The sequence below is a fragment of the Mauremys mutica genome, chromosome 2 (genome assembly GCF_020497125.1).
Source record: "Mauremys mutica isolate MM-2020 ecotype Southern chromosome 2, ASM2049712v1, whole genome shotgun sequence".
NCBI classification, from domain to species: domain Eukaryota; kingdom Metazoa; phylum Chordata; order Testudines; family Geoemydidae; genus Mauremys; species Mauremys mutica.
In genome coordinates this window covers 265,883,757-265,908,784 of record NC_059073.1, presented here as the reverse complement: position 1 = coordinate 265,908,784, position 25,028 = coordinate 265,883,757, and the positions used below count along the sequence as shown (strand labels likewise).

Below are 25,028 nucleotides of genomic sequence, written 5' to 3'. Positions count from 1 at the left end.
TAATTCTGCCAAATCAGGTTACTCAAAGAACTGTGCTTCATTCTTACAAGTAAACTTGTTTACATTTTAGCTTGTCATGCAGATATTAGAATAGCTTGAAGAATGGGGCAGAAGGAATTGAGTTAATTATTATTAACAATAGTAGACTGAACGCTTGTCCTTTAAACGGCGAACGGAATAAAATTAAACTGTATGGCTTCCACCACTTTCCCTCCCTGTGGAGATGGTTTAAAATGATCCCTTTTCATTCAAGAATATGAATTTAGACCCTACCTTAAATATGAGTTAGGCATAGGATTAATTTGCAGCATAAAAAAAAAAGATATTGAAGCACACTGCGTATACAATAGCAGTCTTGACCATGAATCCAAAATTACCATACTTAGTTGTGTTGTTAATCTTAGACTACTTTATCTATAGCAAATGAATATTTCACTACGACCAGTCTGCTCTTCTGCAGTATATTTACAAATTCTTAGACATCTATATCTATTCCAACATTATCCATTGCTTTAAAAATATTCAGCCTGAAAGGACTAAAGAAATGTTAGGGTTTTCAACTACAATTAATACCTACTATAAAACTTACTTGCAACATCTATTTTTCAGATCTGCTATAAGGGCATTTTAACTATATTGTGATGTGTCCCAGTCTGAACATTCTCTTGGGTAATCAATATAATAATAAGGAAAAAATGCAGTTTACAGCATCTGGAACTTCAGTTTGGGGGAACCTGAATTGTCCCCATGCTATCAGTTTTTACATTTTCTTAAACCAGGGGTGGGCAAACTTTTTGGCCCAAGGGCCACATCGGGGTTGCACAGCTGTATGGAGGGCCGGGTAGGGAAGGCTGTGCCTCCCCAAACAGCTTGGCCTCCACCTCCTCCCACTTCCTGCCCCCTGACTGCCCCCCTCAGAACCCTCGATTCATCCAACCCCCCCTGCTCCGTGTCCCCTGACCGCCCCCTCCCGGGACCCCCGCCCCCTATCCAACCTCCCTGTCCCCTGACTGCCCCAACCCCAATCCACATCCCCTCCCCTGACAGCCTCCCCGGGACTCCCACCCCCTATCCAACCGTGCTCTGCTCCTTGTCCCCTAACCACCCTCTCCCAGGACCCCTCACCCCTAACTGCCCCCCAGGATCCCACCCCCTTATCCAACCCCCCCACTCCCTGTCCCCTGATTGCCCTTCCAACCTTATCCACATCCCCGCCCCCTGACAGACCCCCCAGGACTCCCACTCCCAACCCTCCCTGTTCCCCGCCCCCTGACAGACTCCCCAGGACTCCCACTCCCAACCCTCCCTGTTCCCCATCCCCTGACCGCCCCCCCCCCAGAACCTCTGCCCCATCCAACCGCCCCCTCCTCCCTGACTGACCCCCAGGACCTCCCGGTCCCTTACCAGCAGCAGGAGCTCGCAGCCGGAACACGCGGCCAGAGCCAGCTGTGCTCCCCAAGCTGCCCAGCGGGAGTGGCGGGCCAGAGTGTGGCCCGCACAGCAGCGTGGTGGTGGGGGGGAGGGGCCAGGGACTAGGCTCCCAGCCAGGAGCTGAGGGGCCGGGCAAGACGGTTCTGCAGGCCACATCTGGTCCACGGGCTGTAGTTTGTCCACATCTGTTCTTAAACAGTTAAGAAGAAGAAACATAAGAATGTCCTTACTGGGTCAGACCAATGGTCCCTCTAGCCCAGTATTCTATCTTCCAACAGTGGCCAATGCCAGGTGCCCCAGAGGGAATGAACAGAACAGGTAATCAAGTGATCCATCCCCTGTCGCCCATTCCCAGCTTCTGGCAAACAGAGTAGGGACATCATCCCTGCCCATCCTGGCTAATAGCCATTGATGGATCTATCCTCCATGAATTTATCTAGTTCTTTTTTGAACCCTGTTATAGTCTTGGCTTTCACAACATCCTCTGGTAAAGAGTTCCACTACTTGACTGTGTATTGTGTGAAGAAATACTTCCTTTTGTTCATTTTAAACCTGGTGCCTATTAATTTCTTTTGGTGACCCCTAGTTCTTGTGTTATGAGAAGGAGTAAATAACACTCCCTTATTTACTTTCTCCACACCAGTCATGATTTTATAGACCTCTATCATATCCCCCCTTTAGTCGTCTCTTTTCCTAGCTTAAAACTCCCAATTTTATTAATCTCTCCTCTAAGCTAAGCCATAAGTAGACTGAAGTTGCTCAGTTGGGAGAAGGAGAGATAAGACTGCTGTGCAGTGCAGTAGACAGGTCTCTTTAGCAGAGAGAAACCCAGATCTAGGGTTTAACAGGAGGATAAAGGGGAACGAAATTACACTAGAGAGGCAGGGTAAGCTCTTAGAGGGGAAGCCCTGAGATAGAATGTATGGGAGTCCCAGATACACTCGCAAAGGAAGAGCCAGTGGGACCATTGAATAGCAGGACATGGCTCCGGAGCCTAATGATTAGACATCTCCTGCTGGCAACATAGGAGTTGCCTCGGCAGTCAGAATGGCTTCAACTTTAAAGGTATCATTTTTCTCACCCAGTCTTTGATATAGTAGAGTCCCCTCCTAATAGCAAGATCACCCTTCCAGTATTAGCAGGCTCTTACAACCTGCCAAATCTGTTTAGACAAACACTACCTATACCCAGCCATGTCAAAGCAGCTCCAAAGCACTAGTAATAGTGGAGGCATTAGAGATTCTCAAAATATTGTCAGATTTTTTTTTAACATGGCAAAACAGTGGATTTTTCACTAGCCTTGTTCCCAGAAATGGCTGAACCATTTTTGTGAAAGTTTTCCAAAACATTTCAATCTGATAAAGACATACAGCATGGAAAATTTCAGCTCACATGGTTATAGCTTGCCAAAGTAACAGGGTCTTATAGTGGGAAGTGGCAATGTAGGATATCTATATTTAGAGAAAAGGAGGTACACACCATGTCTTCTGATAATCTCAGGTCCCTGGAAAAGTAGTTATGCTCAGGGGCAGCTCCAGACACCAGCGCACCAAGCGCGTGCCTGGGGCGCCAAGCCGCGGGGGGCGGCCTGCCGGTCGCTATGAGGGCGGCAGTCAGGCTGCCTTTGGCGGCATGCCTGCAGGAGGTCCGCTGATCCCACAGTTTCAGCGGCGGGTACACCGAAGGCGCAGGCACACCGCCAAATCTGCAGGCGCGCCACCGAAAGCCGCCTGACTGCCATGCTTGGGGCGGCAAAATGCATAGAGCCGCCCCTGGCTATGCTACCACTAACCTTTACACAACCTGGGCCAGATCCTCAACTCTGGCTGAGTGCTGCAAGCCACCTTTACATTCCCCTAATCTGTGGGCAGTCTGGGAACCAAACAAGCCCCCACTACAAGTTAGATCTTGTGGGCTGTTCTAATTTACATCTGGCTGACAATGGCTTCAAGGGGCCATTTTAACAGTCAGAGATTGCTGGAGTTTAGGTATACTGCTGCCCATAACCTTTTCCCATGGACATATCTGTCCCCTCACATTGGGACTCATGAAAGAAGTAGTATAGGCACCACTATGGCACCTTTATGTCACCCAGGAATTCCCCAAGGCACAGGCAATTGGCCATTAGCTAGCTAAGTCAGCTTTACAGCTGCTTAGCAGTACAAAGCAGCCAGATCAGACTGGAGGATCTGGGGCATTATCTCCAAAGCACTGGTAATGTCCGTATCCTCATGAAGCATCCCTGAACTAGGGACTCTGCCTATTGCTGAAAAGGAAAGGATAGATTGTAATTCAGTGTTCAGTGGCAAGGCAATTTTTTTTTTCATTTTAAATATTCTTATTTTATACCCTCCAAAGTGGCATGGGGCTGTTGTTCCAGGCAAGTAAGTACAGAGATCAATAGTAGGAGAACTGAAAAGTGTTCTGGCTTTAGAGACGTTTTGCCAGAATTCTGATAATAATCAGAACCTTTACTATACACTATTCTGATTAAACTAAACTAACAGTAATGTAATATAAAGGTTGAAATCAACCAATGAAAATTCTCAAGAAATTCTCTAAGCATGAACTTTGTTTTGATTCTATCTAATATTAAGCCTAACACGGTATCATCTTTACCTCCTTCAGTAAATTGGCTCTGATTCTGCATTTTGCTTTTGTCTACCACCTTTCAGATTTCACCAGCTTCCACTGGGAGATTCCAACATTGCACTAGCAATGGCCACATTGCACATTCTGTATATTTGGTGGTTAGTAATAGAAAGCAATACCTGGAGGGTTATATTTAACCAGGGATGGATGGATTGAAAGTTTGTGGATAAAACAGCATTGCCACAGAAATCTTAACTCTTGGAGTTTCCAGACTTGAATGTGAGATCTCTCAAACTTAATGATGCACTAATACAATACTTAACTTTTAATTTTTGGTGAAGTTTCTTTTTAGGAAAATAACTCTGGATGTAAAAGTCTTTCACGCTTCACAATCTCTTCTGGCTTTCTGTGTGGGATTGGGGAAGTGCCACAGGGCCTATGTAATCACGATGCCAGTGGCCACACACAGGTGATATGGAAAGCTTGTAGCTGCTACTCCAGATGATAAGTGAAGTAGAGGCTATGGGAAGGTTTGGGGCAGGACTGCAGCCCCACATCCTGACCCATGCTGGATAGATTCTGTCTCCCCAGCCTCCCCACACATGGGCAATAAAAACTTGTTAGAGTCTGGCAGCTAAAATCTCTGAAGATTCCATCTGCAGTGAGCATGCTCCAGCCCAGGGTTGCAGGGGAAGAACAGGACTCTCCTTGCAATCAGTGCTCACAGCTGCTGGGAGACATTGTGGCTTCTAGTACCAGAACTGAGAGCAAGGAGACTGTCTCTCTTGTGTTCTTAATGCTCCCCTTTCTGATGCCTGGGCAGTGTAGAGAAGAACGCTGCATGACCTGAAGACACAGGATACAAGAGCAGGACTGAGGCAAGTACTGGAGGAAGTAGATTGGGACAAGGATCATGGTGGTGGGGAAAAACTAAGACCAGATGAGGAGCGGGTAGGGGAATTAGGCTGACTTGGCAAGGAGACTGGGACTAGAAGCTGGTGGGGGGAGACTGGAACTGCCTGGGCAGAAAGACTGGGAGCAGGGGGGTAAACTTGGATTCAGAGTGGGACCCCAGAGACTGGCTAGGCAAAGAGATTGGAGCAAAATTGTACCTTGCATGAAATTGCAGCTTTGGGCTGTGGTGGGCTATGCCAAGGTTGAGACCAGAGCCAAGACAGGCCACTAGAACTGAGAGCAGGTAGTCGCTCTCCTGTGTTGTCAACACCTGCTGGGTCCAGGCAGTGTGGAGGAGGAAGCTCCCTGATTTGAATGCAGAGGGGCAATAGATGGACCTGGGGGGCAGGGAACACAGAGCACAGATGGGGAGAAGGAGCTTGGGGGACTCAAGGCCGATGTGGGGTAGAGGGAAATTAGGAATTGGGGAGGACTGGGGATGGCTGGGCAAGGGGACTGGGAGCTGGGAAGGGAAACAGGGTTGGTGGACTGAGAACCAGTGGGTGTGGAATCCAGTGGGATGGAAGTAAAGAAGACCTTTGACAAGAAGCCAGAGTGAGGAGGGAGAATTTGAACTGGCTGAGCAAAGACACTGAGACAATGAGGTGGAGGGAGACTGGATAAGGTGCCCAGGCACAGAGATTGGGACTGAGAGCCAGTGGGGGGAGATCATGGCTGGAGGGAAACAACTGGAGACAAGGGGGAAAGGGCAGAGAAGGGGGGGCGATGAGCCAGGCTAGGGGGAACTGGGACTGGCTGGCCAAGGAAACTGGTATTGGGATGAGGAGCCTGAGTAGGGAAGACTGAGTACAGCCAATTCAGCCATGGGTGATCAGGCCTAGTGGCAGAAGCATGAGTTCAGCCTCCTAGTTAGAGCTGGGTCCACAGTGGGCAGAGTCCAGGAAATGAGCCACGGGTCTGTTCCAGAGGGATAGAAGCCAAATGCAGATCCGGAGAGTAAACCAGAGATGGAACCAGGGATCAGCACTAGCAAGACAGACACAGAATTCCAGAACTGGAGGGTCAACCAAAGTCGTAAACCAGAGGCAGAGCTGGGGATCGAAACTCAAAGTCTGAAGCCACAGGAGAGCAGAGCAGGAGCAGGGACTGGAATAAGGACACGTGTAGCTGCAGGTCTGATACACGTTGAGCAGTTGCTGCTGTGCTGTGGGAGCGAGGCTTATAAACAAGACTGCTAAACCAGCAGCCAGTCAGGGTCTGTGGCTACTCTGTCAGTTCCAAGGCAGAGTGGCTGGGCTCACTAGTTGCCTAGGAGTAAAGTAAGTCATGGAGCAAGTCAGCAGCTGGGCCTAGGTGGCCTGGTCCCTGACAGAACCCCTCTCCTTTTGGGGTCAGCTTCCAGAAGACCTTCGGACAGGTTTTGTGGGGTATACCCAGTGGAAGGTGTGCAGGAGGTCTGGGATTGGACGTGTTCCATGGGTAAGGCTACGTTTATGTCATGGAGGTCATGGTAGTCATGGAATCGATGACTTCCAGAGACCTCCCTGACATTCTCTGCATCAGCCCCATTCTCTGCAAGACTGGAGCTGGCAGCTAGTGAGGCCCCGGCAGGGTTCCAGTGACAGGCGACAGCCTCCTGAGGGGGCCCTCCTTAGGGTTCTAGTGACGGGTAGCAGCCTCGTAGGCGATTGGGGGCACCTCAGGCGAGCGACTGGGGGGTGTCCCATTTTCTCTTTGGGAAATATGGTCACCCTGTTGCTCCCAGCCACCATAGGCAGAGAGCCCCGCCCCCCCAGCTTCCAGCTGCCACAGGCAGAATGGGAATCCTACAGCTCCCAGCTACCACGATGGCAGGGGAAACCATGGAGCCGCAGCAGAAAAAGTCACAGACAGGTCACAGGTTCTGTGAATTTTTTGTTTATTGCCCATGGCCTGTCTGTGACTTTTGCTAAAAATCACCATGATAAAATCTTAGCCTTATCCATGGGTTCCCACAAACGCTCCTGTGGGCTCTATCCCTCCCAGTCAATCCAGATATTGGAGTCTTCCCCAGACTCAGCAGGAGTCCAGAATCTGCTGGATCACCTATTCCTCTTGGCGCTGAACAATTAATTGCCAGAGGGGAGGAGAAGTCCATTGTGGGAAGGGATTCTCAATGAAAGGTTTCAGGAGGGAGATGTGGAACATGGAGTGGATCTTGGGAGATTCTGGCAGCTGCAATCAAAAGACTGCTGGGTTGAGTTATTCTGTGATTTCAAATGGCCCCAAGTACTTGTGGTCCAGTTTCATGGATGAATGGACAGATCGCAGGTTTTGGATAGACTGCCAAACCTTATCCCCTGCCTTGCGGTTGGATGTTGGCTGATGGTGTCAGTCAGCATAGCACTTGTATGCTGTCTAATCCTTTTCTAAACAGTGGCTAAGTTCTTGATGCACTTGGTAGATGTGTGCAGCAAGGTCAGCAACAGTGGGCATGGTGAATTGAGGGGGATTTTAGGGTGATACGAAGGGTGGAACCCATAATTTGCGAAGAAAGGGGTCTGATGTGTTGCCGCATGTATGGAATTGTTGTAGGCAAATTCTGTGTGGGAAATGAGTGCCAGCCAGTTGTCCTGGTGGTAATTTAGGAAGCAGCATAGATACTGCTCCAGGATCGGGTTGGCTCTTTCTGCCCATCCATTGGTACAGGGTGGTAAGTGGTCAAGGTGTAAGGGGGGCTGTGATGAATTTGTGATTTAGGTGCTAAAAAGCTGATTGTGCCTCTGGGGACCAAGAGATTTCACAGGACAGGAGGGCTGTGATTGGAACAACTGTCCCTGAGAAACCACTGATGAACTGCTAGAGAAACTGGCCAAGCCCAAAAAGTGTTGCACACTCTTGGTGTTCATGGGTGCTGCCCAGTCAGTGATGGCTATCAGTTTGTGTGGGTCCATGGCCAGTCCTTCAGGGTAGATGATGTAGTTAAGAAACTCTACTGTGTTCTGGACAAACTGGCATTTCTCTGGCTTGGCATATCGACGGTGTTGGCTAAGCCTTTCTTAGATACTCAGTATGTGTTGGTTGTGCTGCAAAAAAAAAAAAAAAAAGGATGTAATCAAGATAGCTAATAATGAACTGATCCAGCATGTCCCAGAAAATGTCATTGATAAAGCGCTGGAAGGTTGTGGGAGCATTACATAGACCAAACTGCATGGCTCGGTATTCGAAATGTCCATACCAGGTGTGGAAGGCAGTTTCTACTCATCTCCTTCTCAGACCTGCACCAGGTTATAGGCTCTGCAGAGGTCTAAATTTGTAAAAATTTAGGCAGAGTGTAATCAGTCTAGGAGTTCATTAATGAAGGGAAGCATGTAACGGTTCCAAACCATCATCTTATTGAGGGCCTGGTAGTCAATACAGGGCCCCAGTGTACTTTCCTTTTTAACAACTAAAATCGAGAGCCCTGTTGGAGAGGTGGATGGCTGGTTAAACTCCTTCTGCAGATTCCCCTGTAGATAGATGTGAAGGGCCTTGAGCTCTGATTCAGAAAGGGCATATACGCAGCTGAAGGGAATTTCAATTGACCAAAGGTCAATTGGGCAGTCATTTGCAGTGCAGGGGCTCCACATTTCCCTTGTGAAATACTTGTATGCTTGTATGTATTCCCTTGTGAAATACATCTGCAAGGTCATAATATTGACAACTTGTGAGGTATTTCAGCAGTGGAAGGCTGGACAGTCAAGGGTGCACCCAATTCCTGTGAACCTGTTCTCTCACAGCAGGGATTCCCTGAATGATGACACAAGCAGCAGAGGAGACTGGTTTTCTCTTTGGCCTTGGGAAGGCAGAATTGTTGGCAGTAGTGGGAGCAAAAGTGTGCTGTCCCTTTTGGTCAATGTATATAGGGGTCATGGGCAACAACCGAGGGCAGACGGGGGCAGCCTGGTGATTGACTGGCCCCCAAAGCTAGGAGTGAACCATCAATGGCTTCCACCAGATCTGAGGAATTCCTATGCATGGCAAGGATCCCATGGACCTTACCACATCCTGGTCCATAAAACTTCCTGAGGTCCCTATGTCAAGCCGAGCCTCCAGGTGGACCGCTGGGCTCACTGGGAGTATGTGCTGCAATGGCAGTCGGAGATTCATCATGGGTGGATTTGTGGTTGCTGCCATCTGTACAGACACATGTAGAGATTGAGAGTCTCTGGAGAGGGGAAAGGATGGGCTCAGCCCAGACCCCCTTATCAGAGTTGGGGCTTGGTGTTTCCAACCCCACAGCTGGTCTGATCTTTGCAGGGCATCTCAAGGCAAAGTGTCCATTGCCCCCACACTACAGACACAGGCTCAAAGTCTGGCATTTGGTTCTTCTCAGCCTGAGACACGCATGAGAGGTCCTCACTGACATGCATGAGTTCCAGGGTGCTTGAACCAGGTGTGCAATTGAGGGATTCGAGGTCAGGGTATTGTCAGGGCTTGAGGGGCTGGGCCACATTCATGGCCCTGCTCAGTAAGGCAGTTATCAAGTCTGATATGTAAGTCGATCAGGTAGTCGAGACGGGATGGTGCTTGACCTCTGCCATCTCATCCTTTATATCATCATTCAGCCCAATCTGAAATTGATGACACTGCACAGCTTTATTCCATTTGGTTTCCATGGAGAGGCAACAGAATTTGGCAGTGTATTAGGCAGCTGATTGATGCCCTTGCTGTAGTATTTGCATTGTGGCTTCTGTGGTTCTGGTGCTGTGAGGATCACCAAAGATAACCGCCATGGCCTGAATGAACAGCTCCAACTGACTCTGGAGGGTGCTGGACTATGCCAAAAGAGGGTTGGCCCAGGCTAAGGCCTCCCCAGTGAGCAGACTAATGATGAGCCCTCCTCAGGCCTGGTCTGTGGGGAATGATTAGGGGAGAAGCAAGAAGAGGAGCTGGGATTGTTTTAGGAAACTGCAGAACCAACCATAATCACCACTAAACTTGTCTGGTAGACAAGAGCCAGCGTTGCTGGCAAAGCTGCCTGGGCTTGTAGGGCTGCATTCTGCACTTCCAGGGTGGACACCCACACCTGCAAGTTCTGTAGGCACCCACCAGCTCTGCCAGAGAAGTGTTGGCCTGAGTGGGGTTCATGCCCATGAGGTAAGACCCTAGCCTTTGTATTGGGCTGTTCAAACTGTAGCCAATGGTCATCATAGGCAGTCATGCCTACTGGTTAGAGCTGGAAACAAAGCTAGGATGAGTACCAGAGGGACAGAAGACAAATGCCAGAGCCAAAGGGTAAACCAGAGTTGTAAGCCAGAGATGGAACCAGGGAGCAGTACTAGAGAGACAGAAGCCATACCCCACAACTGGAGGGTTAACCAGAGCTGTGAGCCAGAGGTAGAGCTGGGGATGGAAGCCAGAAGTCTGAAGCCAGGGACTAGAAGCAGGCTGGAGAAGGGGCTGCAACAAAGTAGGGACTGGAACAAGGATGGACCCAGTGGATATAGATTTTCAGAAAGCCTTTGATCAGGTCCCTCACCAAAGGCTCTTAAGCAAAGTAAGCAGTCATGGGATAAGAGGAGAAGGTTCTCTCATGGATTGGTAACTGGTTAAAAGACAGGAAACAAAGGGTAGGAATTAAAGGTCAGTTTTCAGACTGGAAAGAGGTAAATAGTGGTATCCCCCAGGGGTCTGTATTGGGCCCTGTAGCAGGGTGCTGGTGCAAAAGCACCTAATTAGCCCCTGCTCAGCCAGCCCCAATCAGGAGAACTAGATTGGGGCTGGGGAAAAGGCTGGTGCCTGGCCTTTGGAACTGGGCTGCACCTGGGGGGCCTGCTCATTGAAGAGCTATAAAGGCTGGCTAGCAGCCAGTGCAAAGGGGAGAATGGCCAGGGAAGGGGCAGTCTCCGGGCTGAAGGGAGACCCCTTGTAAAGAGGAGACAAAAAGCCTTGTAAGTTTGTACATAGTATTGCTGGTGTTGGGAACTGTTTGTAAATAAAAGCCACGGGTGCTGCAGTGAAAAAAAGCCTCACAGTGCCTTCTTAAGGGAGCGCAGACCCAGCAGGGGGCGGCCCAGGAAAAGACCCGGTTACAGGCCCATTCCTATTCAACTTATTCATAAATGATCTGGAAAAAGGGGTAAACAGTGAGGTGGCAAAATTTGCAGATGATACAAAACTACTCAAGATAGTTAAGTTCCAGGCAGACTGCGAAGCGCTACAAAAGGATCTCTCAAAACTGGGTGACTTGGCAACAAAATGGCAAATGAAATTCAATGTTGATAAATGCAAAGTAATGCACATTGGAAAACATAATCCCAACTATACATATAAAATGATGGGGTCTAAATTAGCTGTTACCACTCAAGAAAGAGATCTTGTAGTCATTGTGGATAGTTCTCTGAAAACATCCACTCAATGGGCAGCAGCAGTCAAAAAAGCGAACAGAATGTTGGGAATCATTAAGAAAGGGATAGAAAATAAGACAGAAAATATCATATTGCCTCTATATAAATCCATGGTACGCCCACATCTTGAATACTGCATGCAGATGTGGTCACCCCATCTCAAAAAAGATATATTGGAGTTGGAAAAGGTTCAGAAAAGGGCGACAAAAATGATTAGGGATATGGAACGGCTGCCATATGACGAGAGATTAATAAGACTGAGACTTTTCAGCTTGGAAAAGAGACAACTAATGGGGGATATGATAGAGGTCTATAAAGTCATGACTGATGTGGAGAAAGTAAATAAGGAAGTGTTATTTACTCCTTCTCATAACACAAGAACTAGGGGTCACCAAATGAAATTAATAGGCAGCAGGTTTAAAACAAACAAAAGGAAGTATTTTTTCACACAGTACAGTCAACCTGTGGAACTCCTTTCCAGAGGATGTTGTGAAGGCCAAGACTATAACAGGGTTCAAAAAAGAACTAGATAAATTCATGGAGGATAGGTCCATCACTGGCTACTAGCCAGGATGGGCAGGGATGGTGTCCCTAGCCTCTGTTTGCCAGAAGCTGGGTATGGGTGACAGGGGATGGATCACTTGATGGTTACCTGTTCTGTTCATTCCCTCTGGGGCACCTGTTGGAAGACAGGATACTGGGCTAGATGGACCTTTGGTCTGACCCAGTATGGCTGTTTTTATGTTCTTAAGGGTGAAAACAGCTGCAGGCATGGCATACACTGAACAGCTGCTGATCTGCTGTGGGGGCCAGACTTATAAAGAGGGCTGCTTAACCAGCAGCCTCTAAACTTAATCCAAAGACTCTCAGCAGGATTTTCTCCAGTTTCATACTGGAGCTCTGAGCAATCATACTGCTCTTTGACATACAGTGCAACTCCTCCACCTTTTCTCCCTTGCCTGTCCTTCCTGAACATTTATACCCATTCATGACAGTGCTCTAGTCATGTGTCTGTTATTCCAATTACATCATAGTTCCTTGATTGTGCCAGGACTTCCAATTCTTTCTGCTTGTTTCCCAAGATTCTTGCGTTCATGTACAGGCACCTAAGATAACTAGCTGATTGCCCTACTTTCTCAGTATGAATCAGGAGGCCTCCCCTGTTGCACCCTCTTCCTTGTGTTTCCTGGTATTCCACTTCCCCACTTACCTCAGGGCTTAGGTCTCCATCCCCTGGCAAACCTAGTTTAAAACCCTCCTCACTAGGTTAGCAAGCCTGCCCGCGAAGATGCTCTTCCCTCTCTTCATTAGGTGGATCCCATCTCTTCCTAGCAATCCTTCTTCCTGGAACAACATCCCATGGTCGAAGAATCCAAAGTCCTCTCTCCGACACTACCTGCACAACCACACATTTACCTCCACAATTCAATGGTCCCTCCCTGGGTCTTTTCCTTCAACAGGGAGGATGGACAAGAACACAACTTGCACCTCAAACTCCTTTATCCTTCTTCCCAGAGCCACATAGCCTGCAATGACCTGCTCAAGGTCATTCTTGGCAGTATCATTGGTGCCCACATAGAGAAGTAGGAGGGAGTAGCAGCCGAGGGCTTGATCAGTCTCGGCAGATGCTTCATCACATTCTGAATTCTTGCTCCAGGCAAGCAGCACTCTTCTCAAGTTTCCCAGTCTGGACGGCGGATGGATGACTCCATCCCCCTTAGGTGGGAGTCCCTGACCACCACCACCCATCTCCTCCTCTTGGGAGTGGTGTTCATGGAACCCCCATCCCTAGGACAATGCATCCCAAGCCTTCCGGTCAATGGGGTCTCTTTCTGATCGCTTCGCTCAGATGACTCTTCCAAACCATTCTCCACTGTAGTACCTATGCAGAGAGCCTGAAAATGGTTTCTTACCTCTATCTGCATTGAGGATACATGGGTTCTCCCCTTTCTTCTTCTGGAGGGTACATGCTGCCAATTTTCTTCCCCGTTGCACACTGCCCTCTCTGATTCTTCAGCATGCTATGCCTGCAGTACCAAATGCTGACTTCTATCCAGAAAGTCTTCATTTTCTCTGATACAACGTAGAGTTGATACTTGGGTCTCTAGTCCTTTAACCTTCTCTTCCAATATGGAGACCACCTGGCATTCCGTACAGACGAAGTTGCTTCTATCCTCTGGGAGAAAGACAAGCATGGCACATTCTGTGCAGGTCACAACAGCTGATCGCTCACTATCCATATTGTCTTCCTTCTAAGAGCCTCTTCAGATGTTCCAGAGTAGCAGCCGTGTTAGTCTGTATCCGCAAAAAGAACAGGAGTACTTGTGGTACCTTAGGGTATGTCTACACTACAAGAGTAGTTCGATTTAACTTAGGTCGAATTTGTGGATTCGACCTGATGAATTCGAATTTGTGTATCCACACTAAGGACACTAATTTGACTTTGTGAGTCCACACTAACGGGGCAAGCGTCGACATTGGAAGCAGTGCATTCTGGGCAGCTATCCCACAGTTCCCGCAGTCCCCGCTTCCCATTGGAATGCTGGGTAGAGCCCCCAATACCTGCTGGGGGAAAAATGTGTCGAGGGTGGTTTTGGGTAACTGTCGTCATTCAACCGTCACTCCCGCCCTCTCTCCCTGAAAGCGCCGGCGGGAACTCTGTTCGCGCACTTTTCTGGTCAGTGACAGCGCGGACGCCACAGCACTGCGAGCATGGAGCCCGTTGCGATCATCGCTGCACTTATGGCCGTTGTCAACTCCTCGCACCTTATCGAACACCTCTTCCACAGTCAGCTGCTGAGAAATCGGGCAAGGAGGCTCCGGCAGCGCGGTGAGGACATGAAGTGTGAGAGTGGCACAGACCTCTCACAAAGCACGGGATCCCGCGCCACGGAGATCATGGTGGCAATGGGTCATGTTCATGCTATGGGACGGCGATTCTGGGCCCGGGAAACAAGCACGGACTGGTGGGACCGCATAGTGCTGCAGGTCTGGGATGAATCACAGTGGCTGCGAAACTTCAGGATGCGTAAGGGCACTTTCCTTGAACTGTGTGACTTGCTGGCCCCTGCCCTGAAGCGCCAGGACACCCGGATGCGAGCAGCCCTGAGTGTGCAGAAGCGAGTGGCCATAGCCCTCTGGAAACTTGCAACGCCAGACAGCTACCGGTCAGTAGCGAACCACTTTGGCGTGGGCAAATCTACCGTGGGGGTTGCTGTGATGCAAGTAGCCCACGCAATCGTTGACCTACTGCTCTCAAAGGTAGTGACTCTGGGAAACGTCCAGGTCGTCATAGATGGCTTCGCCGCGATGGGATTCCCAAACTGCGGTGGGGCTATAGATGGCACTCACATCCCTATCCTGGGACCGGCCCACCAGGCCAGCCAGTATATTAACCGAAAGGGCTACTTTTCAATGGTGCTGCAAGCACTGGTGGACCATAGGGGACGTTTTACCAACATCTACATCGGGTGGCCGGGCAAGGTTCATGACGCGCGTGTGTTCAGGAACTCTGGTCTGTTTAGACGCCTGCAGGAAGGTAGTTTCTTTCCGGACCACAAAGTAAGTGTTGGGGATGTGGAGATGCCTACAGTGATCCTCGGGGACCCAGCCTACCCGCTAATGCCCTGGCTCATGAAGCCCTATACAGGCGCCCTGGACAGTGACAAGGAGCTCTTCAACTACTGGCTGAGCAAGTGCAGAATGGTGGTGGAGTGTGCTTTCGGACGTCTCAAGGGGAGATGGCGAAGCTTACTGACTCGCTCGGATCTCAGCGAAACCAATATCCCCATTGTTATTGCAGCTTGCTGTGTGCTCCACAATCTCTGTGAGAGCAAGGGAGAGACGTTTATGGCGGGATGGGAGGTTGAGGCAAATCGCCTGGCTGCTGATTATGCTCAGCCAGACACCCGTGCGATTAGAAGAGCCCAGCGGGAAGCGCTGTGCATCCGGGAGGCTTTGAAAGCTAGGTTCCTCAGAGAGCAGGGTAACCTATGACTGTCCAGTCTCTTTACAGAGAAGCTGAACCTGCCCCTGTTTCAGTTACTATTGACTTTTTTCAGCGGTTACATACCCCGTTCACCAGGTTTCCCCCTTCCAACAGACGTTTAAAAATAAAGTTATTGGAACATTTTTAATTAACAAGGTTTTCTTTACTAACGAATTCTCGTTCAAGGGTTCCAACAGGGACGCATACTGTGGTGGATACGGTGTGCAGTGATGTACAGACCGCTTCTACACTCAAGGACTGACAGGCTCCTGCTCCTACAGCGGTCTCTGGGGGGAGGACGGTTACCGGAGGGTGTGCAGGAAGGGGTGGGTTTGCAGGAAGGGGTGAGGGGTGTGTGGGAAGGGTGACTAGGTGTGGGGGGATGATGGCTCTGGCTGGGGCTCAGGGCATCGGAGAGGTTCATGGCTAGGCTGGAAGGGCATGGTAAGGGCAGCCTGCCTTGCCATTTGTGGATGCCAGGCGCTCGGACCCTGGGGCAGCATACACCTCCCAGACTGACCTGGGGCAGCAGACACCTCGCAGAGTGACCCGGGTGCCTAGTGACTGCACTCTGTGTGTGACCTGCTGTTGATCCTGCCCCCATGTCTGTACCCTGTTAATGGTGGCTGTCCTATGCAATTAACAAACCCCTCCCCCCTTCACACAAAGTCTTCTGCAAAGAAACATGACGGAAACAGTAATGAACAGCAAACTATTTTTAATACTCAACTACACAGTTGGGGGATGAAACTGGGATTTGGGATCGGGTGAGCCAGGAAGGCAAGCAATTCTCATACTTTAGGGAATGAGAGCTGTTTGGTACATGAGCGCTCTGCTGGGGTGGAGTGACAGTTTTCACGGCCCCTAGCGCCCCTCCTTCTTGTGATTTTGGGTGAGGGGGGGACAGGACTTTGTGGCGGGGGAGGGCGGTTGCAGATACAGTTCAGGGGGGCTCTCTGCTCCTGCCTGCGGTGTTGCAGAACATCCACAAGGCGCCGGAGCGTGTCCGTTTGCTCCCTCATTAGTCCAAGCAGCGTTTGAGTCGCCTGCTGGTCTTCCTGCCGCCACCTGTCCTCCCGTTCGCTGTGTGAGCGCTGCTGCTGAGAGAGGGTCTCCCTCCACTGGCTCTGCTGGGCCGCCTCGGCTCTGGAGCAGGCCATCAGTTCAGCGAACATCTCGTCCCGAGTCTTTTTCTTTCGCCGCCTAATCTGCGCCAGCCTCTGTGAGGGGGATGCCGGGGCAGTTCGGGAAAGAGCCGCAACTGTGTGATGTGAAAAAGGAAGTGATTTCCTTGCAAAGATACATGTTTGCGAACACTGAGCACAGTCTACTCAGTTTCTGTGAACAAGACCATACAGGGCACCTAATCTCATGTGCTCTCAGGACAAGTTCGAATTTTCGGCATTCGCTTTCATTGCCTGGGGTCTTGCACTGGAGATCGGACAAGCGGGGCAGGACAGCAGAATCCGTGTAGCAGCCAGGCCTGGTAAGCCGTAAACTTTAGGCTGCTTAACAGTTAATGGATAGCAGTGCCCTCCTGCTGCAGGCAATCTGGAAAGCATAAAGTCTGACCCTGTTCCAGCCCCTCGCGGCTGTCCCCGGGAAAGATCCCTGTATGCTTTTCCTCTGCAGCCTCCAACACGTGGCTGTTAAACGACGGTCATTGTTATGCAAAGGAAAAGTCAAGCATTCACAATAGTAACATTAAAGTAATTCCCCTAATTAGATGCAGCAGTCTCCGAGCGAGATCACCCTGAGGCGGGTCTCCAGGAGAAACAGAGAGCGCATGCTGCGTGAATCCCTGCACAGACCAGGGCCCTATGCTGCCATGCTGGTCGAGGCAATGCTCCCACTATACCTCAGGATGGCCTGGCGCGGAAGAGTGTGCTTCCACGGAGCACCCAATAAGGCACCTCTCCCCAGGAACCTCCTGCGGAGGCTTTTCGAGTACCTCTCCGACAGCTTCGTGGAACTGTCCCAAGAGGATTTCTGTTCGATCCCTATATGCATTGACCTTTTTATATAGTTTTTATTCCTGTTTTGTTAAAAAATAAATTTTACATGTTTATAGCACTTACCGACTGATCCTTCCCCTGATTCGGAGTCCGGGTTAACGGCCGGGGAGGGTTGGTAGGGGATCTCTGTGAGGGTGATGAAGAGATCCTGGCTGTCGGGGAAAGCAGTATTGTAACCGCTGTCGCCTGCCTCGTCCTCCACAAACCCTTCCTCATCTTCCCCATCGGCGAACATCGCCGAGGAACTGCCCGTCGACACTATCCCATCCTCAGAGTCCACGGTCACTGGTGGGGCAGTGGTGGCATACCCACCGAGAATGGCATGCAGTGCCTCGTAGAAGCGGCATGTCTGGGGCTGGGCTCCGGAGCGTCCGTTTGCCGCTTTGATTTTTTGGTAGCCTTGTCTCAGGTCCTTGATTTTCACGCGGCACTGCGTTGCATCCCGGCTGTATCCTCTGCGTGCCATGGCTTTGGAGACCTTCTCGTAGGTCTTTGCATTCCGTTTTTTGGAGCGCAGCTCCGAAAGCACAGACTCATCGCCCCACACAGCGATCAGATCCAAGACTTCCCGGTCAGTCCATGCTGGGGCCCTCTTTCTACTCTGAGATTGCATGGACTCCTCTGCTGGAGAGCTCTGCATCGCTGCCAGTGCTGCTGAGCTCGCCACGATGTCCAACCAGGAATTGAGATTCCAACAGGCCAGACAGGAAAAGGAATTCAAATTTTCCTGGGGCTTTTCCTGTATGGCTGATCAGAACATCTGAGCTCGGACTGCTGTCCAGAGCGTCAACACAGTGGTGCAGTGTGGGATAGCTCCCAGAGCTACTAAGTTCGATTTGCATCCACACCTAGCCTAATTCGACATAGCCATGTCGAATTTAGCGCTACTCCCCTCGTCGGGGTGGAGTACCGAATTCGAACTAAAGAGCCCTCTAGGTCGAATTAAGTGGCTTCCTGGTGTGGACGGGTGCGCGGTTAATTCGAATTAACTCTGCTAAATTCGAATTAAAGTCCTAGTGTAGACCAGGCCTTAGAGACTAACAAATGTATTTGAGCATAAGCTTTCGTGGGCTACAGCCCACTTCTTTGGATTCTATGCATCTGATGAAGTGGGCTGTAGCCCACGAAAGCTTATGCTCAAATACATTTGTTAGTCTCTAAGGTGCCACAAGTACTCCTGTTCTTTCTTCAGATGTTGTTGTTCACAGAAGCCTGAAAGTCAAAAGCTCTGTGGGAACTGCCCTCAGGCAAACTCCCTCTGTTTGCATCTCCTCTGTTCGCCAGGTTACAATGCCAATCACAGGGTGCTGCTATGAGTGGCCAGTGCTCCCTCAGTGGAGCAAGGAGGAGGAAGCAGCAGCAGCAGAGGAGGAGAATCAGGCGCTAAAGGGGCCCCTGGTGTCAATATGATGTCACATAAGAGAATTTCTGTTCTTTGCAGTTTGCTTTTTTAAGCTAAGTAATTACACAGAAAAAAAAAGTTAAAATAACATTAAGGTTGGAAAATCAACCACCCAAAAGTTAGGAAATTCAATATTCAGGTTACCTGTACAATCTTAATTCATCCCCTTTGTGCACATGCATTATGAAACAGTTTTTAATTACATGATCACATACTATTTTTCATATTGATGAGAGCCCTAGTGTAGAAAAGGCTCTGGCATTTTTACTACCATATCAGCTAACTAGGCTAAGAAGCAGGTTTGATTGGTAAACCACTGGTAAAAATGCTGCAAGGAAGCTGAATGATGTCTACATTAGGGCTCCCAGCAGTTTTAACATTGTATGGGATTTTTTAAAATATGGATGATGTTTCAGTGGAAAAGACTTCTCTCTCACTCTTTTGCTAACACAAAAAATGATCTTCTCTCTTGCCCAGAAATAGTGTCAGCAGAGGTACAGGGATAAATAGCATTGTGGCAAATAAGATCTTCTGACTTGTCATCTAATAATGGACTAATAATAATACTTTACACTTATGTAATGCTTCTAGAAGCCATTAACAAAAGGCCTTTCGATATTGACCTTTTAAATCATATCATTGAGAATGTCCATGATGTATAAAAATGAGACATTTAGGTCATTGTGTGGTTTTTCATACAGTACAGTTTAATCAAGACTATCTAATTGTATATACCGTATGGCTTCATTCCATGTTGCTGCTCTGTTTCTGCAAAAAATTACTAGGGTACTAAATACATAAGATTCAGTCCAGAAAACAAATTGCTGATTCTTAAGCTTCCTGGGTCCCACAATAGTCTAACTAAAAATCCCTCTTCCTCTCAATTGTTCTGATTTCCTGCAGATTTGTGATGTCCTATTTCTGCTTGTTCTGCAGTCGTCAATGAAGTTCTTCTAGGAAAAAGCAGACAGACAAGACTTGTATTTCCATTGTTGAAAAACCACAAACAGAACTACTTCTCACTATATTTTTAATGAAAAACCTTTCTTTATATATCATAAATTAGCAAATAAGAGCATAGACCTACTGTTTTGTTTCCTTCTGCAGGCTGCTTTGGATGTCAGTCATTCCAGTGTATTAGGTTATGCCATGTAACAGGACAATTTATTACAACTTTATTTTATGTGGGAAATATTTGGGGGTACCTCATTAATCCCTTCTTCTGTCTTACATATAGAAAAGGAAATATTTCTGGATTTTTTTTACTAACTCTTAGACCAGAGTATAATGTGTAGTTGCGGAGCCAAGATCCTCATTGGAAGCCCATTTAAGTCACTGGAAAGACTCCCATTGATTTTAGTGGGCTTTGGATAGGACCCCAGATACAGATGCCCTCTTCCTTTTCACTCCAAAACAAGGACAAACCTGATCAGCTGTGAGCTTTAATTTCTGGTGAACCTAACATTAAAAGCGATTTGTGACCAGTTCAAACAAATATGCTTGTGTTGATTAATTTTACTTTAAAAAGTTATGTGGCTACATTTGCAAATTATTTGTGGCCCTGGAGTTCGTGGAAGTTGCCTGTATTCTGTGGGAATATGGTAGAGTTAATAACATTGACTTTTGCAGTTGATTTACAAAGTGCTAAAATAAGCCCTTCCACGTAATAAACAGAAAAATAAGAAACTAAAACTAGAATCAAAATAAGATGTTTATGACATAGAAGTTAAATTATTTTTCAGTGTATTGTACAGTATTTGAAATGGCAGAATTAAAAATATTCCTGCAAAGCAACTAACCAGGTCAGATTGCAACATACAAGAGAAATCATTTAAAATAGCTGTCAGTAATTAAGAATTAGAATATATACTGTCCTTACAAATTGTAGAATTAAAATTAGAGTTTTCTGCTGCCTTTTTAGCACAAACTAGATATGAGATGCCTACCTATTGAATGTCACCATGCAGTTTAAGAAATAAAAAGTACTGTTGCATTGCTTTCTCCATCTGTTCTGTAACCTTTGATAGTGAGCTTCTAAAATGTTCAAAGCAGACTAAACAAGCTGCAGTCAAAACAATAAGGTTGTTTTTCATGCATTTTTAAAATGCAGATGTTTTAATTGTATTATTTGAGTTTGTTTACTAATTAGAAAACAGGTTCACAATGTGGGAATCTATCTTCTTTCATTTGAATCAATAAACAAAGAAGTCATGAGAAAGGGACCTTTTCCCTTCAGGGAGTCTTTTCTTGTTAATGTTTACTCAGGTTGTTCGTGGTTATACTTGTCTCTTTTCCTCTTCTGCTTACATCTTACTCTCAGTTTTCACTCCTGTTTCCAAGTTTGTTTGTACATACCTGCTGTGTCATTATGCTTTGTATTTTTTGTTCTGAATTGTGAAAGTAAGCTTTTTAATGAGACTGATAATTTTTATTGATCTAAGAATCCTTTTAAGGCTACAAGAATTTCAACCATCAGTTCCACTGAAGGCTAAAAGAGAAAACTACTTCTGATTATAAATAATGTATGCTGCATTTGTAAATAAATTAGGAAAACCTATTTGAAATTTAATTTAAAGGCCATACTTTCCATTTGAAAATCAAATTTGTCTGAAAAATTCCTATTATACTTACAAGGAATATTTAACTTTAATAACATTTAAATAAGTTAGTAAAAAAAAGTGTCTCTTTTCAGTTTGCTGTATGTGTATGACACTGCACACTTGTGTACAGTCAGTTTTACTGTCTCCCCTTTACATCTAGTTAGGCTGTGATCCTGCAAAGGTTTACACGTGTTTTTTACTTCTCTGCATGTTGTAAGTGCACATGTTAACTCTTTGCTGGTTTGAGGCCTTGGTCAATTTTTCCTTTGCTGAAAAGACCATTATAAACATCATCAGAGAAACAGGGAAAAAATCTAACAATTTTAAAGGAAGCTTTTTAAACACTAATTTCAGGACATAGTATTTAAAGAGTGCTCTAACAGAGACTGGAATATTTTGAAATTAGTCCATTTAAAAAAATTAAAGGTGATAGTGCCCTGTTTGGAGTGTGTTCAAATGCACTGCTTTGCATTTAAAAAAAAAACACACACACACACAGAGAAAACTTTTCTAGGGGAACGTGTCTTCAAAATCTCCAATACAACCATATCCTGCAAGGTGCTGAGTGCCATCAACTCCCGTTGATTTTACTGAGAGTCAATGGCGCTCAGCTCCTCGTAGAAACTAGCCCATAACCTGTATTATCCTCTTGCCTCTATTCTAAATTGTTCCTGTGTGTCAGTTTTACCTACTCACATTCAGAAATGCTTCTATTGGAATTAAACAAAGAAATGGAATTCCACTAGAATCAAATAAAGAAGTTAGTTAAAACAAATACCATTATGATTATGTCATACTTCCAATTATACAGAAATGATCTATCTTTATATCGCCTTAGTAGGACAACACCAAATAACTATCACAAAACAAATGTAGAACACTTGAATTGTCCCTTGCAAGTTGAAAGGTCACATACTGTATGTTACATATTGCCATATGAAAGTGATTGGGGGAACTTTGAGGAAAAGGAATTAAACACTTAGTAGAGCTCACTCCAAAGAGCAACCCACTTCAAAAAGAGACTATTATAAAACTCAAGGCCTTGAGCTAAAATCTATAAGAAAAAAAATCTGCACAGACTCTGCATAGGCTCTCTGGCACACACACACTGCACCTCCAGCAGGGTACAGTCCAGACAACAGCCTCAGAGATTGTGATAAAGCAAGCCCAAATGTGCAGCACTGCACCAGGACGCTATACATGAATACAAGGGCCTTATAACTCTTAAAAGCTTATTCCTCCAGGCACAGCATATTTCTAAGTTAGATGCACCACTGTAGAATTTTTTCCCCATATGCTCTTCAAAACCCTATTAAATAAAAATCATCTGACGAAGTAGTAGCCAATCCTGCCTCCTGATATGTATGCACAACAGGCTTCCCAGAAATTCCTTTTTGTAAATGGAACATGCCTGTTTTGCACTGTTCAGGATGTGGAAATCTGCTGAGCTCTGAATGATATACTCAAATCCAAATTGTAAAGTCACAATCAAAGGACAATTACTGTCAATTTCTTCTCATTTCACATATATCAGTCAGATGCCATTTTCTCTTCAGCCTGGGAATCCATTTTACAGGGACATCCAGTGGCAGCTTAGATCACTGGTTCTCAACCCGGAGGTATGGGTACCCCTGGGGGTATTCAGAGGTCTTCCAGCGGTACGTCAACTAATCTACATATTTGCCTAGTTTGACAACAGGCTACATAAAAAGCGCTAGCGAGGTCAGTACAAACTAAAATTTCCTACAGACAATGACTTGTTTATACTGATCTATATATTATACACCAAAATGTAAGGACAATATTTATATTCCAGTTGATTTATTTTATAACTATATGGTAAAAATGAGAACATCAGCAATTTTTCAGTAACAGTGTGCTGTGACATATTTTTATGTCTGATTTTGTAAGCAAGTAGGTTAAATGAGGTGAAATTTTGGAGTATGCAAGACAAATCAGACTCCTAAAAGGGGTACAGTAGTCTGGGAAGGTTGAGATGACTGGCTTAGATGACTGACCACCACCTTCACTCCTTATCACCAGATAAAGAAGTACCAGAGAGAGTCCCATCTTCTGTAACTTCATTTTCACACTGGCAAAAGTTTTCTTTTTTCCAGGAGAACTGCAGTATAGTAAGACTATAATCCATCTTGTGACTGTCCTCTCCACAGGAACTCAAGGCAGCAGCAAGGACACAAAAAGCCCCACCCTGGCTAGATGTCACAATACCTTGTGAGGAGTGTGGCCATTAGAATGCTGTTTCTCCTGGGAGATGTGAAGTCATGCTAAAAATCATGATATTGGCTTAAAATTTACAATAAATAAATATTGGATTCTTCTTATTTGACTTCTGGTTTTCAAGTCTCTAGGGTGCATTTGGGTCATGTTTTCAATTTACAATTATGAGGGCTAGAAACTTCCTTTTAAAAAAAAATAAAAGTTGAGATTCTCACCTATTCACTTGCTCTCAGGAGCAGGGGCTTTAAGGAAAGCACCAAACTATGGCAGACTCTCAATAAAATCATGAGAGTTGGCAGTACTAAGTCTCCTTTGAGCAGGGGCATCACCTCTCTTGGGATGCACCTGTGCAATCCACAGACACCTGGAAAGCTCTGGGCATTGTGTGGGTCACCAGTAGACAGTCTAAAAATCTAGAAAGTACCACCTCGTTTCCTCCATGCAATTGACTAAAATGATACTGAGCTAAGACATGTCCAGTCTGTTTTCAAATGTGCATACATTCCTGGTGTGTGTTGTGAAAGACATGGATAGTTTTGTGTAGACCAAAAAATGCAGCTTAATAATATCTGTAATTATGGGATAGAAATAAGTTTTATGACCCTCCTGCAGCAGGGGCACTTGGTAGGAGAACCCGGGCCATCCCACTCCACTGGGCTCCCACCCAGAGTCCTATGAGAGTCAACAGTATCTGGCACTCTGAGTGCCCTCAGAGTTACTCTCCCTGGGTCACTTCCTACCATTGGTCTCTCCCCCAAGCTCCAAGTCCAATATAAGGTAATAAAAACAAAAGAAATGACAACCAAACCTTCAGCCCCAACTGGTCTCAGCATGCAGTTCTGTTCCCCCCAAGGAGGCTTCTTTGGCACCCTTGTCCAGGAGCCCTCAGGATAGATCTGTCTTCTTCCCCTTCTGAGCCAAGTGGCTCCCTTTTAAAGCTTCCTCTCCAGTTGGAGAAAGCTCTGAAGACTGAGGAGAAAGGGACAGGGCTGCCTAGGCCCAGTATTGTCCTTTATCTTCTTTGGGTCCCGTGTAGAGTTGCCAGGCATCCGGTTTTCAACTCTGGTGGTGGCCGTTAAAAGTCCAGTTGGTGGCACAGCGGGGGCCTGGGGCTAAGGCAGGCTCCCTGCCTACCCTGGGTCCACACGTCTCCTGGAAGCGGATGCCAAGTCCCTGCCACCTCTAGGCGCATGGGCAGCCCGGGAAGCTCCACATGCTGCCCCTGCCCGCGTGACAGCTCCACAGCGCCCATTGGCTGGGAACTACGATTAATGGGAGTGATGGGGGTGGAACCTGGGGGGTGCGACAGCAGCACACGGAACCTCCCTGGCCACCCATTCGCCTAGGGGCTGCAGGGACCTGGCTGCCTCTTCCTGGGAGCCACGGTAAGCGCTGCTGGGACCCCGCATCCCAATCCCCCTCCCACACTCCAACCCCCTGCCCCAGCCTGGAGTCCCTTCCCACACCCAAACTCCCTCC

General features: G+C 47.2%; 2 long non-coding RNA genes across 3 annotated transcripts in view; one reads left to right on the top strand and one right to left on the bottom strand.

The window, feature by feature from the left end:
- LOC123363006 overlaps positions 1–25,028 on the top strand; it is a 54,375-nt gene that overhangs the window by 8,149 nt on the left and 21,198 nt on the right. The window lies entirely within an intron of this gene.
- LOC123363007 overlaps positions 19,473–25,028 on the bottom strand; it is a 40,398-nt gene continuing 34,842 nt past the window's right edge. Inside the window, exon 3 of the long non-coding RNA XR_006576675.1 lies at positions 19,473–19,664. This is a non-coding gene — a long non-coding RNA (uncharacterized LOC123363007). The remainder of the gene's footprint in view (positions 19,665–25,028) is intronic.